Source organism: Enhydra lutris, unplaced genomic scaffold (assembly GCF_002288905.1).
Source record: "Enhydra lutris kenyoni isolate GAN:26980312 unplaced genomic scaffold, ASM228890v2 scaffoldscaffold6, whole genome shotgun sequence".
NCBI lineage: Eukaryota > Metazoa > Chordata > Mammalia > Carnivora > Mustelidae > Enhydra > Enhydra lutris.
This window is the reverse complement of record NW_019154090.1, coordinates 49380829-49400607: the sequence shown is the minus strand read 5'-3', so window position 1 is coordinate 49400607 and position 19779 is coordinate 49380829.

Here is a 19779-nt window from a genome sequence, read left to right as displayed (position 1 = left end):
GAGACAACATGCTCAGGAGGGTGAGGCCCTCATCCAGGGTTCCTGGGAAGATGAGTGGCAGGGACAGGGTTTGGACACAGGTCTGGCTGATGCTTTCTCCTTTGCCTCCTTGAACTGTTGGACAGGACTTGCAGATTCCACAGGTACAGGGGCAAGGAAGCCAGGGCCCTGGTCACCTGGGCTATCGGAGTCTTTGGTGTGAAGGTGATTTTATGCTCTGTGACTCTCTGGGACAACAGGGGCCCAGTCTCAAAGTTCTGGATGATATGCCTTACTTCCCATTCTTCCACATGCTAGTCAGGCCCAAAAAGCTGATAAGGGCTGAGCCTACTGGGTCAAGCTCTCCCAGCTATGGAGAGAGGTGAGGTCAAGCCCATGGCACCCCTCTCACTAAGTGCCCACCCATCCAGCCAAAAGATGGAAGCCCAGATGAAACTTTTCTTTGAATTCTGCAACCCATTGTTTTGGCTAGACAGTTCTATTTGCTCATAGTGAGGGGACTCGAGGTTCTGTTTTGGGGTTTCATAGTCCCAGACTTGTGGCCAAGGCTATAATTCAAGTGAATGACCCAGTGATCAGTAAAGTGGATGGAAGCATTTGTCTGAGTGCCTGGAAACAGCCCCTCCACCCCCAAGTGCTCTATCTCTAAGATCCCAAACAGGTGATTAGAGAATGAATTTCAGCTCCGGGAAAGCATGAGAGAGGTTTTCCAAAAGCACTTGACAGTAGGCAGGCCTCCTGGTACAGGGTGAGTGCAAAGCTGGTGGCTCTAAGACCCAGATGAAGCCCCTCTCAAGCTCACTGGCCAAGAGGCCAGTTGTCACTAATGTCCATTTTCCACAAGAATAGAACCCTACCTTTTAGTTTTGATTTTAGAAGTTCACCTAGGGTAAAGAAGGTGTTTCTCAGCCTGCTTTATGGCTGTGCACAGTCTATGTGACTAGTTCAAGGCCAAGGGATGTAAGTTAAAGTGTCATATGGTGGCTTCCAAATGCCTTGCTTAGAAGACAGTTGGCTTTCAACCTACGTCTATTCTTCCCTATCTCTTGGCTGGAATGTAGAGGAGGTGGCAGGAGCTGGAGCAGTCGTCTTGGATCAGAGGCTGCCTACAGAGAAGAAATGGGAGAAGGAGCTGGGTCTCTGGACTGCTTGGACTTGTCTTCTCTCCACTAGTCCTGCCTTCTACCATGTTGGTTCATTCTCAGCTCCATGGAGTTTTCTCTAAGGACTCCAGCCTCACCTTGTGGTCACCTCCAATCCAGACAAGAGAGTCTAGCTCTAGGTGTTCAAACTCCAGAGTGAGTCTCATTGCCCCTGTGTGGCCCAAGTGGGATTGTGGGTCTGTCCTTGATCTACTCGCTATAAGGTATTAAAAGCTTTGCATGCTGTGCTTATTATAAGGAAGACAATTCAAGGTGGTTCGCAAAAGCAACTCCTATTTGTATCTTTTAAGCCACCATGTGTCATAGCGAGTGATTCATCACTTCCTTTGTTTGACGTTAAGGGATTTGAGGTCCAGGACAAATAGGTGGCCTGCCCCAGGATATGTGCCTGTAGGGCATGTGTCACTTTCCTGGCATCCGGCCCCCTTTCTGCTTCAGAGAAACTTGCTGGTGGCCAAGGTGGCCAGGGACACCCTCTTTTTACCCCCTGACATCTGGCACTTTAGGTGTGGGCCTTGGCCAGGGCATGGCTGATGTGGGGCTTACTCTTGGTGGTGATGGCTGGCAGGGACAGCAGCAGGGCTCCAGGGAGACCATTGTCCCCCTGTGTCCCTGTGCTGCTCTGAGCCTGTTTCTGCAGCCTCTCAGCACTTTCTGGCATCCCCCTTTCTCTGCTTGACTCAGCCAAGTCTGTTTCTGGGGTCGGGAACCAAGGATCCGACAGACCGGGTTACTGCAGACAAACACCCTGATATTGGTAGAGACTGGACCTCACCCAGCACAGAGGCTGGCTCAGGGTGGACACTGAGGAAGCCCCAGAGATACAGGAGGGGGTAGGCCTCCTGTTAGTGGCTCTTTCTGGCTTGAGTTGGCATTGCTGATCCAAACATGGGCAAGATCTACAAGGAGCCCAGGGCTGCTGCTGGGCCCAAGGACAGCTGGGCGACTGGCAGACTCAGCTGCAGAATCCCAGGGAAGTCAGGCAAGAAGGTTACCTGGGCCCGCAAATCAGGAAATGTCAAGAGGGGACTGAAGTGAGGCCAGACTCAGGGAACTGCAGCCCCCACACTGTGGACAGGGAACTTTGGGGTATCCTGGAACAGCTGACTGAGCAGCTGTTTTCCCTGAAGATTTCTTTTAAATTTGTCCAGGAAGACCCTGTTGCAGCCAAGCAATCTGACCAAAATTAGAGAAAATATCAAGCTTGGGAGATGGGTATGGTTTTTCCCATGAAGGCCGGGGTGCTTGAGATGCAAATAAAACCAGGGTCTGTGTGCATGTGTGTTGTATATGCATGTGCACACATGCATGCTTGTCTTCTCCTGTACCTGTGTAAGGCCTATAGCCAGTCCCATCCCCTTAGTTCCTTCTTCCATGTTTACACAGCAGGATCTGGGGTGGAGAGGGCCAGGGTTGGATTGGAGAAGGAGGCTGGAGCTGAGGCACGAGCAGCCTGGTGTTAGGGAGCTGCCTTCTGGAAGCACATCCTTTCCCTCCCAGGCCTTGGCTGCCTTGGAGATGGAGGTGACACGTGGCTGAGAAAGGCTTAAATGGCTGTCCCACCTGGAATTCTAACAAGTATTCCCTGGGCAGCTGACACCAGCCAAGTGATGCCAGTGATATTACCAGGAGGAAGCTGGGGGGGTTCTGCTGGCCTCTCCCATGATAACAGCAACATTTAGAACTGGATCCAAAGTGAGTGATGGGTAAAGGACATTGTCCTAATCACTGTTCTCATCCTTTATCATCAGCAGAGTCCAGGGCTCTGGCTTGGGGCTCAGTGACCGGGGGGCGGGGGTGGTGGCACAGCTGAAGAGCATTCCTGAAAAAGGAAAATCAGATGAGGAATTACGTGAGGTTTCTGCCCGAAAGGCCCAGAATAACCTCGGGACACCTGAAGGTTGAGCTGCTACACCAAGAAAACACTCCTGCCACCTTAAGACTGACATGAGCTCTCCACGACTTGGAGAGTTTCCCAGATCTGCTATCTCCTAGAATCTCTTGGGGAGCTGATGGAACCCACCCCAGAGGCTCTGATTTATTTGGCTAGTGTGGCCTGGGCAATGGGATGTCCAAAGTGCCCGTGGGATTCTGGGGGTGGTGGCCAGGCTGGGAACCAGTGGTTAGGCTGTTTGCCTTCCTTGGGCCAGGCATGCAATTCTGAACCTTGACCTCCTGTTAGAGTCACCTGGGTTGTCTTCCAAGAAATTCTGTAGCTGGCTCAGCCTGAAAGTTCTCACTCAACCTACCTTATCTGGGGTCTGGCACTGCCTGGGGTAAGGCCCACTGGGTTCCAGGATTTGTGATCTTCCTCCTTTGGTAGGTTGATTTGTCACACAATTGAATGAAAGTGCCTCCTTTGATCTCTGGTTGAACTAGAGGCCAACGGCCTCGGGCTGAGCACTTAGAGATGCTGGAATGACATGGAAAGAGGCACCATCAGTATGCCCCCTCACCTATGCCTTTGCTTCTTCTTTATAACACCTCTCCCAGACTCTGGGCTGGCCTCAGGACCAGTTTTGGTCAACAGGATGTGGCAAAAGTGGGACTCAAGTGGCCCATGTCCTTTTGTTCCCTCTTTGAGCCCGATGGGCGATGTGCTACATGAGCAAGACTGAGGTGGGGGTGGGGGGGTGGGGAGCTGCTGGAGGATGAGTGCTCCATGGCAGAGAGCAGCCCCAGCCTGCCAGCAGGAGAGCCCGGATGAGGCTGGTGCCACCTACCCAATTGCCAACCACAGAATCGTGAGACAGATACACATAGGTGCTTGTTTCAAGACCCTGATTTTGGGTGGTTTGCTAGGTAGTGAAAGGACAGCAGCTTGGGGAGGGCTTGGGTGCCGGCCTCTACCTCGTTGCACACAGGTCAGTGCAGGGGTCATTGCCATTTCCGCAAAGGCTGAGTGCTGCTGTCCACCACCACCCAGCTGGCTTGGTCCCAAGTCCTTCTGAAGCAGCTCTGGGGCCAGGTGTGCCTGGGATGGACTTGGGTCTGCTCTGGGTGAGTCACAGGGGGAGCTCACACTCCACTTCTCTCTGTCATTCTGCAGTTAAACTGGTGCCAGGCAAGGGTCAACAGGGGAGGGTCTCTAGGCAAGACCTTCATTTTACAATCAATCAGGCAGGCATTTTCCCAATTCCAGTGCCAGCAGATGCTGTGGGACTCTCATAATAAAGGACAATAGTTAAGAAGTGGAATAACCCTGGACTTCTATTCGGCATGTTTTTCCCAGTGAAAACCTAAACAGACATTTGATGTCTGGCATTGTCTTTTCAGAGAAATTCTTCAGGCATGGTGCTCTGGATGGCTGTACTTGGCCCTAGGCACCAGGTGCACCTGAGTACAGTGGGAGGCAATCCAGCTGAGCCAGGGATTTGCAGTGGCCTATGAACTTGGTTCTGAATGCTGCAGGGAAAGCTGCTGCTGTTGGAACACAGTGTTTCCCAAAGGCCTTTCCACCTGGGGAAACTTTAACTGTCAGCAGCACATGACAATGGAGAGCCTCTTAGTGGAAGGAAAAAGTGCTTTTGGAGTTGTTTTCTTTTTCTTATTGCTGCTTTTGCTCTGTGTGTGAGACACAGACTGCAGGGGAGAAACAGTTATGGGGTTACGGGAACCACAGAGATTCTGCTATTGCTTAGAACATTCTGGAGACCTTCTTCAGGTCTATAGAAACCGTGACATGTTGGGCCATCCGAGTTCCAGCTGCCAGGACCTGAGACTCTGCCTGCTTTTCCTGGCTTGGGGTGGGCAGCCGTGAGTGGGTTAATGCCCTCAACTAGTGCTAATGGGAGGTGGACAGAAGACTTGGCGACCTCACCCTGGGTCACTGAGGCCCAGGCTTCACACACCCCCGTGCTGGACCCTCTCTTTCCTCACCTGTCCCTTCCTCTGCCTGGGCATGTCTGCTAACATAGCTTCTTGCCTTGGATCATATCCATGATTGGCCATGATGGGGTGCGGGGGTGAGCCACACTAAGAGAACTGGCCATCTCATCTGAGTGTTAGATTAGATTTGGGGAAATCATTTCAAAATATTTGGTGCCCATGTTAGGGTTGTGTGAGGATTAGTTTTATGTGTCAATCTGACTGGGATAGGAGACACTCAGATATCTGGTCAAACATTTCTGGGTGTGTCTGTGAAGGTGTTTCCACCTGGGATTAGCATTGGAATCAGTAGGCAGAGTAAAGCAGATTGCCCTCCCTGATGTGGGTGGGCCTCATCCAACCCATTAAGGGCTGGATGAACAAAAAGTGGAGACAGGACAAATGTAGTCTCTGTGCTTGACTGTTCAAGCTGGGACCTCCTTCTACTCTGCCCTTGGAGCAGGACTGGGACTTATCCCATCAGCCCTCCTGGGTCTTGACTTCTCAGCCTCCACAATCACATGAGCTAATTACCTGAGTAATCACATGAGTAATTACTAATTATTTATAAAAAAATCTCTTTTATCTGTAATAAAAATATAATTCCCTTATGTTATATATTATAATTTATATTTATATATTATAACAACTTCTTTATAATAAACGCCCCCCCCCCGCCTTTCTCTACATCTACATCTGCATCTACATGGACACACATATCTCTTATTGGTTCAGTTTCTCTGGAAAATCCTGGCCAGTGATGATGAAGTAGTTCCCTGTTTTCTCCTGTGGTTCAGAAGCTGCTTTTCTTATTGACAAGGGAGGGCTTCTGGGAACTCCAGTCTTGTGTCATCCCACACACTCCACAAGAGCCCTGCTAGCTTCTCAAGCTGGTTGGCTCCTGCCACTCCACCCCCTGTGTCTCTGTGGAGCAGCAGGGGATCGATCTCCTTACACAGAGAGCCTACTGGAAGGTCTTGGTAAGACCAGGGGTCCAAAGACCCCTGGGGAGGGGGGACTTGTCAGGCCCAGAGAGTGGGAACAAATGGAGGAGCTGGGGAAGATCTAAGGTCTCATGGAGAGCAGCTTCTTATTTTGAGTGAGGTGGTAAGTCTGCCCTTCCTGGAATACCCAGCAGAACTGCAAGTCCTTGAAATAAATGGAATTATGTGTGTGTCTCCATTTCGTTGAGCATGGAGTCTATAATCATTACGACTCCCTCCCATCTTTCTCTCTCTTTTCTCCCTTCAATGGCTAAGTTTTCACTTTACCTATAATTATTTATCTATCTAGACATACTATGCACATACATCAAATGCAAACATATGTTTATTTCACTCTCGCATTCATTGTATGTATAGTGCAAACACACATTACATGTTCTATTAGATAGGGGTGTATATACACATACACATAGAGAATGATTATGTCCTGGTCTGATGGGTTGAAAAGACCACTTTTCCATTGAACTTAACCTGCACTTAGCAAGCTGAATGCAAGTATGGATTTCTGTGGCATGTCCTTTCAGAACTCCTTCATTTGGGGCCCTGGCAGATGTCATGCTTGATCTAGGGGTCCAGTAGGAATGGTAAATTTGTATGAGAGAATGCACATGTGTGAGTGAGAACACTGGTGGAAACTGTTCCAGAGATAGTAATTGGATGCTTCTCTCCCAGCTCACTGGAGGAAGTCTGACCAGGAACCTGCCTCCTGCCCTGGCGATGTCTTCCTAAACTCCACCAGAGGCTCTCCTTAGCTGGCCACATGTAGGAGTCTCTGCTATGCTAGGCACTGGAGAAGCAGCTCAATCAGACAGACTGCCCCTGCCTTCATGCAGCTGACCGTCTCAGGAGGAGAATAAAGTGAAGATACTCAGAGGAGGCAGAGTCTTCATAAAGGGTCAAAGTGCTTGGTACTGGCTACTGGACAGGAAGTGAAACTTGAATGTCAGAGCTGGCCTGGGATTGCCCTTCACCTGACTTTCCTGTTCCTTTCTTAATGGCTGCGGTGGGACACAGGACAGACAAACTGGGAAAATATTTTGGAAAGCAGTGTGCACAGAAATCTCTAAGTCACTGAATACCAGTGGAGGCACCTTAACATCCCACCCAGTCAGGTTGATTTAGTTGGGAATAATAACCAGCAGGTTTGCCCGGTGGACTGTTATCACGAATTCATGCTAGTTTGATGCTGAATTGATCCAGAGACACACTTTCTTAAATTTATTTATTTTTAACAGATTTTATGTTTTAGAACAGTTTTAGGTTTATAGCAAAATGATCAGAAGGTACTGAAGTTTCCCATATATCCTATCAAAATCCTCACCAGAGTATTAAATTTGTTATAATAAATGAACTTTTGCTTTTGTGTCATTATCACCAGTCTGTAGTTTGTGTAAAGTTCACTCCTGGCTGTATATTCTCTGGACTTGGACAAATATATAGTAACATACATTTACCATTATAGTATCATATGGAGTAGTCTCACTGCCCTAAAGTTCCTTAATTTATCCCTCTCTCCTCTCCAATTCCTGGCAACCACTGATTTTTCACTGTCTTCATAGCTTTTCCTTGTCCATAATGTCATATAGTTGGAATCATACAGTATGTAGCTTTTCAAACTGGCTTCCTTCACTTATTAATATACATTTTTGGTCCCTCCATGTTTTTTCTTGGCTTCATAACTCATTTCTTTTTAGTGCCGAATACTATTTCCTTATTGGCATGTACCATAGTTTCCCTATCCGTCTACTAAAGGATACATTGGTTCATTCCAAGTTTTGACAATTATGAATAAAGTTGTTTTAAACATCCATGTGTGGTTTTTATGTGGACATTAAGTTTTCAAGTCTTAGAGGATAAATACCAAGGAATGTGATTACTGAATCATATGGCAAGAATGTGTTTTGCTTCATCAGAAACTGACAAGTACATAGTAAAAATAAAGGCCATTTGTACCCCGATGTTCATAGCAGCAATGACCACAGTCACCAAACTGTGGAAAGAACCAAGATGCCCTTCAGCAAATGAATGGATAAAGAAGATATGGTCCATATATACTATGGAGAATTGTGCCTCCATCAGAAAGGATGAATACCCAACTTTTGTATCAACATGGACAGGACTGGAGGAGATCATGCTGAGTGAAATAAGTCAAGGAGAGAGAGTCAATTATCATATAGTTTCACTTACTTGTGGAGCACAAGGAATAACATGGAGGACATTGGGTGAAGGAGAGGAGAAGTGAGTTGGGGGAGATTGGAGGGGGAGACAAACTGTGAGAGACTGTGGACTCTGAGAAACAAATTGAGGGTTTTGGAGGGGAGGGGGTTTGGGGGTATGGGTGAGCCTGGTGGTGGGTATTAAGGAGGGCACAGATTGCATGGAGCACTGGGTGTAGTACATAAATAATGAATCTTGGAACACTGAAAAAATAAAATAAAATTAAGAAAAAAAAAGAAACTGACAAGTAGTCTTTCAGTAGGGCTGTACCCTACCACATTCCTGTTGCTCCATATTATTGCCAGCATTTGATGTTGTCAGTGTTCTGGATTCTGGCCATTCTAAGAAGAGTGTAGTAGTATCTCATTGTTGTTTTAATTTGAAATTCCCTAATGACATATAATGTTGAGCATCTTTACCAATGTTAATTTACCATGGGTATATTTTCTTTGGTGTATAAGTCTCTTTCCCATTTTTTAATTGGATTGCTTGTTTTCTTATTGTTGAATTTTAGGGGTTCTTTGTTTATTTTGGATAACAGTACTTTACCAGATATATCTTTTGCAAATATTTTCTCCTAGTCTGGTTTGTTGTCTCATTCTCTTGACATTGTTTTACATAGAGCAGAAGTTCTTGATCTTAATGCAGTTCATCTTATTTATTTTTTTCATGGACTGTGCCTTTGGTGTCTAAAAAGTCATCACCATACCCAAGGTCATCTGGATTTTCTCCTATGTTATCTTCAAAAAGTTTTGTAGTATTGTATTTTAAACTTAGGTCTGTAATCAATTTTGAGTTAATTTTTGTAAAGAATGCAAGTTTATGTCCAGTTTTTTGGTTTTGTTTTGTTTTTGCCATGTGGATGTTTAGTTGTTCAACATCATTTATTTAAAAATAGTATCTTTGGATCATTTTATTGTCTTTACTCCTCTGTCCAAGATAAGATGACTTTGTGTAGGTCTCTTTCTTGGCTCTCTCTTTTGTTCCACTGATGTATTTGTCTATTTTTTCACCAGTGTCCTTTTGTCTTGATTACTGTAGATTTATAGTAAGCCCTGAATTTGGGGGTGTCAGTCCTTTGATAGTTCTTCTCCTTCAATATTGCATGGGCTATTCTGGGTCTTTTGTTTCTCTCTATAAAATTTAGAATTAATTTTTTGATATGTACCAAATAACTTGCTGAAATTTTAATTGGGAATACATTTGAAAATCAAGGTGGCAAGAACTGCCACCTTGACAATATTGAGTCTTCCTGTCCATGAACATGGACTATCTCCCCACTTACTCAGTTCCTCTTTGGTTTCTTTTATCAGAGTTTTATAGTTTTCCTCATATAAGCTTATACGTATTTTGTTAGAGTTGTATCTAAGTATTTCAGTTTTGGGGTGCTAAAATAAGTAAAGAGTATTGTGTTTTCAATTGCAAATTCCACTTGTTTATTGCTACCATATAAGAAAGCAATTCACTTTTGTATATTAAACTTAAAACCTGCAACCTTGCTATAATTAAGCCTGATGCATTTCTTTTTGAATCTTAGAATTCCCATATCTCTACTTTTATTCTCCATTGGTTCGTGGATGCTGTCTATTTTATTATTAGAACTTTTAGTTATATAATCATAGATGTTTTAGTTCCTGCTCTGATAATTCCAACATTCGTTTCATGTCTGATCCTGATGCTTGCTTTGCCTGTTCTAACTGTATTATTTTTTTTTTTTTTTGCCTTTTAATATGCCTTGTACTTTTTTTCTTGACAGCCAGATGTGATGTACTGTGCAAAATGAACTGTGGTAAATAGGCTTTAGTTATATGGTGGTAATGTATGGGGGAGGGGAAGTGTTCCATAGTCTTAGGGATTCAGTCCTAGTCTTTCAGTGAGCCTGTGTCTCTGGACAGTGAACTTCACCAGTACTTCATGCTTCTCAGTCCTGTCCCAAGGTGGGAAAGGATAGTTAGAGTGAATTAGAGTTGGGTATTTCCCTTCCCCCAGGTCCATTAGGATTTGATAAAAACCCAACTATTTAGGCTCTGGTGAAATAGTTTCTTTCTTTCTTTCTTTCTTTTTTTTTTTTTTTTTTTTTAAAGATTTTATTTATTTATTTGACAGAGAGAGATTACAAGTAGACAGAGAAGCAGGCAGAGAGAGAGAGAGAGAGGGAAGCAGTCTCCCTGCTGAGCAGAGAGCCTGATGCGGGACTTGATCCCAGGACCCTGAGACCATGACCTGAGCCGAAGGCAGTGGCCCAACCCACTGAGCCACCCAGGTGCCCGAAATAGTTTCTTTTGAGGGCAGACCCTGTTAAGGACAGAATGCCCTGGCATAATTCAAAATGGTTCCTTCCTGGTATCTCCCTCACCAGAAGCACAAGATTTTTCTCAGACATTCACTGTGACCACCTGGTGGAACTTCTGAAAGTAAACCATAATATTAGCCACTCCCCCCCACCACACACACAACTGGATCCCTGTGGAGTTTTTCACTCTCAGATTTGTTCCTCCTGAGCCTCCAGCAACTCATCAATTACAGTTCAGGTTCACACACCTGAGTGCTGACCCATCGAGGTTTCTGCTCCTGTAAGCTGTGAATCTCTGAATCTGTGTATCTGTCTCTCCAGTTTGGGGGTTTGCCTTGGAACTACACTTCTCTGATGGATCTAAGAAGAGCTGTTATTTTTTTTTTTTTCAGCTTTTTACTTATCATTAGGATAAAGTGATGACTTCCAAGTTCTTTATGTGCTGAACCAGATATCAGAAGTCGAGGGTGAACTTTTTTTTTTTTGAAGTAGAATTGATATTTATTTATTTTTTTAGTCATTTTTTAAAATTTATTTTCAGCATAACAGTATTCATTGTTTTTGTACCACACCCAGTGCTCCATGCAATCCGTGCCCTCTCTAATACCCACCACCTGGTTCCCCCAACCTCCCACCCCCCCACCTCTTCAAACCCTTCAGATTGTTTTTCAGAGTCCATAGTCTCTCATTGTTCACCTCCCCTTCCAATTTCCCCCAACTCTGAACTTTTTAAAGGACTTGGGTTGATTAATGTTCAAGATGATAATAGAACTTAAAAAAAAAATTAAAAACCAGTTGAACTGAGAGAGAAAATAATCATACTGTTACACTGGGATGGCATGTTGTATTTTTCCAATATCTGAGTCTCTCAATCATCCTTCCTTGTATGTGAGGATTTTTTTGTCCATTTTCAGAAGGGAGAAATTGAGACTCAGAAGATTTCTTGTCCTGCTCAGGGCTATACTAATAACATTAATCCAGGCCCCTTTGCATTTTAGTGGTGGAAAATTGGCTGGCAGATATGTCCATTCTGTCACTGTTAAACATCATGCATTTTCATTGTTATTAATTTGAAGGCTTTAAAGTGGGACACCCAGTCCTAATTCTTTTGCCTCTGCCAACTCTGTGGTCTCTTTCTTGGCCAGATTTGCACATTTATGTAACTGGTTTCCATCCTGTGGGCATTTGAATTTGCCAAAGTCCTGCAAGATCTTATAAAAAAGGTTGCTCAGAGTACAATATCTGTGCTAACTCTTCTAGAAGCCTATGCATTTTAAATGAGAATCCTTGTTAACTCAAAAGGAATGGCTCTCTAATGGCTAACTTTTAGGGAATGCAGTAGGAGCTGAGATTTTCAGCTTGATTATCCTGCTTGGAGTATCTCAGGTCTGGCTTTCCCTCCTGTGTTGAACTGTGTGGTCGTGGGCACTGGTTGGCGTGCTACACAAATGCTGGTTGCAGACAACCCAGGGCTGACGTCCTGTCTCCTCACCATCACACTTCCTGGGGGTTAGAACCTGATAAAAAGCAGACTCAGGGCCAAGGAGCTGGCTATTTTGTTGTTCAGAAGGAACCTGACTTGTTTCCATCTTTGAATTACCGTGTTTATTTCCCCCACTTTCCTGACTTCTGCCTCTCTAGGCTGCCCTGTTGATATAGTGTTGAGCTCCTGCGGGACTGACTCTTTCCAGATACAACATTACAATTCAATCAGTGACTACCCAACCTCAGCCCTGACATCAAATGCACCAGGAAAGGACATCTGGAAAGATAAAAACAAACAAACAAACAAACAAACAACAACAACCAAAATATTTCCCATTTTTCAGAGATTCAAGAGGACGGAAACCGAGGAATCTGTATCTTTTTATAAAAACAGTGGGGAGATTAAATGACCATTTTATTGTGAGAGCTTTCCAATCCAAAAGCAGTGGAGATAATAGTTTATCGGGTTCCTACATACTCACGGCTAGCTGCTCAGTGTCAGGAATCTCTGTGATCCAGCCCCACGCAATACGCTTCACGCTGGATTCTCGTGAAGGCTGTTCCAGGCATCCTACTATGTTCTCAGTCAACATCTCGGTATTTCTAGGAGAGGAGGTTTTTAACATAACCCCTGCAGCATTATCACACCCAAGAATCAATAACAATTCCTTAGCACCCAACACCCTGTCTGTGTGCAGGTATTTACAGTTGGCTGATACAGATCAGGATCCCCAGGAAGACTGCCTACTGAGTTTTATTAGCATGTTTCAAACATCTCTTTCAATCCATGAATTTCTCTCCCTCTCTGTCTCTCTCTTTTGTTTCCTTTGAAATTTATTTGTTAAAGGAATGAGGTCTCTGGTCTCTAGAGCTTCTTGATTTTTTTTTTTTTTCACACGAGCCACCAGCAGATTTTGTTAAAATACAGGTTCTGATTCAGCAGACCTGAGATAGAGCCCGAATTCGGGGCATGTAGCCAGCTCTGGAGCAATGTGGGGCTGCAGGTCCTCGGACAACATCTGAAGAGGAGTCTTCTCAAGGGAAGATTACAGCGATGCCCGCATGATCCTGCTCCATCTTTCCTGCAAACCAGGGGTGATCTCAGGCCCAGGGCAGACCCAGATGGATGCTGGTGAGTCCACTGGAGGGTGCTGTTGTGCATTCCTTCTGATGCCCCATGGATCTGTGCACAGCCAAGCTCAACACTGTGGGGCCAGCTGCCTCAAGCACTCCCAGCCATCATTTTCCGTAGCTGTAGTTGGAAGCTGTGGCCCTGAAGCCAGCTTGAACAACTTTGCACCAACTATATTGTGGTCTGCCAGCGCTGCTCTAACTGTTGCTGCATGGGCCAGGGATGTCTACCGGAGCTATGCTGGCGGGAGGGGTAGAGCATCTCATTAGAGGCCACATGTAAGCAATGCTTCTCAGGATCCATGACCTTGTCTAGTCCTCCCCACATTGACACTGGGCTTGGCCAATAGGACATTTGCAGAAGTTTGATAGGTCTTTTGAATCAGGGTTCGGAATGTCCCCCTTGTCCCATCAGGAAGCCTAGTTAGACCATGAAATGATGAGAGGAGAGAGAGACCCAGCTAACAGCCAGCATCTAGACCCCAGGCATGGGAGTGAGGCCACCTTGTGCCTTCTAGTCTCAGCTGGGTGCCTAGAACCAAGCTCCTGGAGGAGCCTAGCCAACCCATGGACTCATGAGCAATAACAAATTGGTTTTGTTTTAAGCCACTAAGTCTTGGTGTTTTGTCACACAGCACAGCTAACTGAAACGTTACTGTGCAACAGCTTACCGGATATGTGGGAGTTGGTGCTTGGTGAGCCAGGACCTCAAGCTTTCGTTACTGGGGTTTGGCAAACATGAGTTAACTCCCAACATATTTACTTTCAATGTCAAATCATGACTTCTATCCAACCCTTTGGGACACGTGGTGAAGGACTTGGGGACATAGGCTCTGGAGTTGTGAACCCTGAAACAATTCCCCTGGCTGGTGTCCTTGGACATATTGTGGGCACACTCTGTCCTCTCAGCTTCTGTGAATCTATGTTTCAAAGGTGTATATCAACCTCAAAGCATTTGTGAGAACTAAGCAAAATGAAGTATTTAGAGCTGGATTCTGTGCAGAGTGGCTACACAATATTTTATTATTATTATTAAATACCATTCATAAATTTAGTAGACAATCTGCTAGCTGTCTGTCTCCCTCTGTTACTTGGAGTGTTGTCTGCAGACCAGGAGCATCAGCATTGCTTGGGAGCTCAGTTTCATAGCTTTTTCTGTCATAAAATAAGACACAGGTACAGAAAACCCCATTGAATGTATGGTCTAGTAAATGATTTTAGGCAGACACCCTCATAAGTACCATGCAGGTGATGAAACAGATCTGCCAGCACCCGAGAAGCCCACCAGATGCCCACCTGGCATCATCTCATTTCTTGTTTTAGTTTGGCATCCATTTGTGCTCCCTGAACACTATAGTTTCCTCTTCCTCTATTCAAAATGTGGTGTGTCTTAGGGCATGCAGCTGGCTTGGTCAGTGGAACGTGCAACTCTTGGTCTCAGGGTTGTGGGTTCAAGGCATACATTGAGTGTAGAGATTGTTTAAGAATGGCACCTAAGAAAAATGTGATGTGTTTCTCCATACTTCTTTTCTTTTCTGTTGATGGATGTGGCCTAACTGGGCTGAGTTTCCTAAGAAGGGTTTTGCAGGCAGGATGTAAGTGTGTGGGGTAATGGTTCTGCTGTGCTTGGTTTCTGCAGCTGGATCCAGAGCCTGATCAGACCAGACAAGTGTGTTCTTTCATCAGGAGGAATGAGGAGCAACCCTCAAAAGAGTTCTCTTTTCGTAAGGTCAGAGACTACTGATGCTTAGTGCTTGGGACCATTGACTCATTTGGGCTTGCAAAATAATGATCTATGGTTTTTCACTGATCAGCTGCAATAGTTTTATAAAGAGACACTTCTCCTCATCTACTGTGGATTATCCAGAGGTATGGTTTGTATAAGGAAAGGAGGGTAAAATGGTTGATGCTTTCCCTTTATTTAAAGACACTGCATCGATTTTACATATCTTTGAAAAGTGACCAATAAATTTACAAAATCATTATGAATTCATGAATTTATATTTTATGGGTTTCAATATATTGCAATTATTCTCTGTTTTGAGGCTCAATTTATCTTATAATGGGAGTCTCTTCCTGTTGGTTTTGGAGTCCTTTTGATGTGACTCAGTGGTCTTTCAGAGTGTCCTTGCTGTCTGCTGAGACAAGTGGTTCCAGGCTCACCTTAAACATTCAAGACCCTATTCTTGAAACTAAATACATTCATTGCTACTGGGTTGCTTATTGTCTCTATCATCTATCTATTGTCTATTATCTATCTGTCATGTACCATCTTAAAGGTAAAATACCTAATGAGCCCAAACGGCCATTGTCAATCCAAATTTAGGACTTACAGAGTTTTACTTCCCTCTTTTCTATTCCAGTTGTATCTCATTTCTCCCACGGCAAAAATCCTGATTCTCAAAGCTACAGGAGTTGACAGAATTAGAGTATGGCACGATTATTGCTTTATTCCACATTATCAGTCTACAAAATAGGAATAACAACAGGTCAGACTATTGCTGCTCCCAATATGATTGCTAGCGCAGGTAAAATTGTCTTCCCCATGCACTCTGCGCTGTTTTCCCACCCTTTGTGACCGCAAGAAATCTGCCCTGGCTCTGCCCATCTCCCCCTCCCCCATGGCCCTGTGGATAATGTGCATTCTGTGTTCACCACCAGCACTTAGATGCATAACCCCACAGTCAACCTGGTCGTCTGAAGCTCCCTCAGTAGATCATGTAGAAATGTCCCAGGGAACATTAGTTCCTGAGTCGGTGCGTATCGATAACTATATGTGGTTCTCTTCTCTGGCCCGGCAATCTGCTTCCTCCCACTTTCCTCCTATAGGTTCAGGGCAGGTCATTGTGGGTGTTTGTCCCCCACTTGTTAGGTGTGGGGGCAGCTTGCCTTTAAGCTTTGTTGTAAGTGTTGTGCACAGTGTTTGGTCCTTCTGCCAAGGTGCCCAGTGTGTGAGTGTTGCAGGGGCAGGGACAGCAGTGACAGAGTAGCTCTTGTGAGGGGCTTAAGTGCCGATATTTATCTCTCACAGTTCTGAACCTAGAAGGTCAAGATCCCATGTCTCCTGTGCTTGTAGACAGCAGTCTTCTTGCTTTGCCCTCATACAGCCTTTCCTCTCCTATCTCTGTGTGTCCGGATCACTTCTGATAAGCTCCCTGGCCATGCTGGCCTCCTTTCAACCCAGTCACCCCCTTAAAGGCCCAACCTCCAAATACAGTTACATTCTGAGGTCCTGGGGGTCAAGGCTCCAACATGGATTTTAGGGGACACAATTCAGCCCGTAAAACATTTTGTGTTGGGATTTGGGGAGACTAGACCCTCTTCTATTGTCTCATCTTCCCAGGGTTTCCCTTTCATGGTTGGTTGATGTTTCTCATGACTGCGTGAGCCTGAGAAGCAGCCCCCAACCCATTCCTTGTATGTGGTCCTATTTCTAGTGCCCACCCCTCCAGCTGACACATCTGAGGGGCTGTCTGCCCTGCCAGCACGCAAGCCTGGTGGCAGTAGTGTCAGGCCTGCCCAGCTGTCCCCGTTGCCACAGCCACACTGCCCTGCCCACTGCACTGTCCCCACCCCCACAGTGGCAGTGCCGGGCCTGTAAGAAGTGCTCAGTAAACAGCTATTCAGTAAATGTGTAGGAAGCAGCATTGGGCAGTGGGTTCAAGTCCAGGCCCTGCTTCGACCTGGCATTGTACCTTTGAGCAAATGGCACAAGCCCTCACAAGGGACTGACCAGGTACCCTCTCAGGCCTGTCTTGGTTCCCTGTTCCTCACCTGGGGAAGGCTAAATGTGTACACTGCCTTATATAAAATGGACTTCACAGGTAACATTTAACCCTGCAGCAAAATCAGGCTCACCTCTTTGTTTACCTTCCCTGCAATCAGTGTGACAGCAGGAGTTGACCAGAACCTAGAAGGTTAAGAGGGTCACTGTTTTCTGGCATCAACCTGAGAATGAGGTGGTGGCTGTGTTAAGTGCTTTGGGGACATTTTATAGAAGCAGTTTGCCAAAGAGATTGGAGATCTTGTCTGAAGCAGATCATGGGGAGGCAGCTGAGGGGTAAAAACACTGGCTGGTCAGATGGGACAATGGGGCTTGGCCTCTCCCAGGACACTTGTCTTTGCTGTGTTTATGCCCAGCATTCAAGTATTTGTTCATTCATTCAAACAGCTCTCTTCTGGGCTTCCCTGGGTAAGAGCTTCATTGCCTTCACAACTCAATTTGTGCAAAATTCATATCTGATTCATAAAAATAAAACAAAAAAAAAAACCCCTTAAATTGGGATAATCTGACTTCCAGTTCATTTTACATTACTCTGTTAAAAAAGAAAGGGATCTGAACTGTGGCTATATTAGGAACTGAGTCAGAGCACTTTTAGCCAAAGTTCAGAGGTAACACACGAGCTCAGGCAGAGATGGCAGGACCTCGGCCCCAGCCCTCAGACATCTGATCTGGACCACAGGACGGAGCCCGTGCCTCACACATTTGCTTACTTATTCGGCCACGACCTACAGAGCACCTGTCTGTCAAGCTGCCAGGTGACCAAGCTGCCAATTAGGACAATGAACCAAACTGAAAGTAACGGTCAAGCCTCCCTTCACTCACTGGGACTGGGCAGGCAAAGGGCAATGAAGAAAGCCCTTGCCCTCCAGCCTCTCCTTTACCCATGGAACATCACTGGGTGAAGGTCAGACCATACACAGTGTAGGCCAGGGGGTGGGCAACATCACTGGGTGAAGGTCAGACCACACACAATGTACGCTGGGGGTGGGGGCTGAGGGCAGGGGTCATCTTCTTGAGAAGCAGCCTTGAACAAAAGTCTCCTGCCTTTTTATAGACCTTGGGGGCCTGGGATGGTGCAGGAGTGAAAGTGTATTGAGTTGAGAGAAGTGCCTTAGCCAAAGCCCCAGATAATGGGCACAGAGAGGAGGTGCTGGGGCTAGTAATGCAGATGTCCACCATATGTACATAGAAGCACAGCCAGCTGGGGAGGGTGGGCTGAGTCCTGACCATAGCTCCCTCCAGACACCACAGTGCCCTGGTCCTGCAGAAGTCTTCTCTGGGGAGGGCAGTTGGCCCGTGAGGCCTGCCAGGGATTTCCTGTGGGCACATATTAAGGAGCACACAGCATCATGACCTAGACCCAAGCTCCTCTCTGCACTTGGCCCTGGCCCAGGTGTGGGGGCTGGTATAGTGAAGACACAGACACCATTGACCCAGGCTGTGCTGGTGCCTGGAGGACAGTGAACCCTGATCCTACTGTATAAGAACCAGTAACCACAATTGAGTTGCGGAAAGCTGCCTTGACAGGTTTCATTTCCTGTCCCACCATGCCACCTACCCTCCTTGCTTCATTTGTATTTTTCTCAGCCATGATCAGTTTGGCCCTTGACAGTTTCCAAAACATTTTGTTTTTCTCAGCCTTCAAATCCTAATGCTAGGGGCCCCTGGGTGGCTCAGCGGGTTAAGCCTCTGCCTTCGGCTCAGGTCATTATCTCAGGATCCTGGATCGAGCCCTGCATCGGGCTCCCTGCTCAGCAGGGAGCCTGTTTCCCCCCGCCCCTCCTCTGCCTGCCTCTCTTGTCTACTTGTGATCTCTGTCTGTCAAATAAACAAATAAACTCTTAAAAAAAAAAATCCTAATGTTAGGTTTTCAAGCCTTCCTGCACATGAGAATAATGGGGGAGCTTTTAAAAGCATTCAGTCCCCAGTTCCCTTCCCTGAAGGTGCTGATGTGATGCTCTGCCTGCATCCCCCAGGTGAGCTGCTGTGTAGCCAGCATGGCTCCTCTGCCCTGAAGGAAGGCATGGTCATCACTGGGTTCAGAGTTAGCAAAGGGGAACTGAAAATGGGATCAAAGCACTCACTTTGGGGATTTAAGGCATAAAACATTTGTCTCTCCTACCAAAAGCACAGTTAGAAACTGGAAGAAGTATGGCCCCAAATATGACTAAGAAGCTTTAAAAATGGGACAGTTTCCTCTCTTTCAGGACATCCTATATGTGTCCTACATAAAGGTCGCTGGGGGGTTTGTGTTGTGTGGTTTTCCTGCAACACATACACTTGGCTCTGTATCAGTTCTTTGTGATGGGGGGCTGCCAATGGAAAGACAAAGTAAAATAAACTTGCAAAGAAAAATAAGACTAATAAGGAACCTGAAGTAGATATAGCTGATGGATATGGTTTGAAGGATACTGTTACACTGGGCACTTTGGTCTAGTAGCAATTGTCAAGCATCAGTAGTCACCTGGAAAGCTTGCTAACACAGACAGCTGGTCCTCAACCAGGGGCTTCTGACTCACTGCTTTGGGGAGGAGCCCAAGATTCTGCATTTCCAGTGAGTTCCCAGGTGGTGTCTATGCTTGGCTCTGCAGGGCACACTTTGAGAATGCTGGTCAAAGTAAAGAAGGTGTTCTCAGAAAGTGAATGGGAAGAAAGTGTAATCAGAAAACTTCTTGGCAGGGGACACTGGGGTAGCTCAGTTGGCTAAGCATCAGCTTCTTGATCTCAGCTCATGTCTTGACCTCAGGGTTATGAGTTCAAGCCCTGCATTGGGCTTCAAGCTGGGGGGTGGGGAGTCTACTTAAAACAACAACAACAACAACAACAAAAACAAAA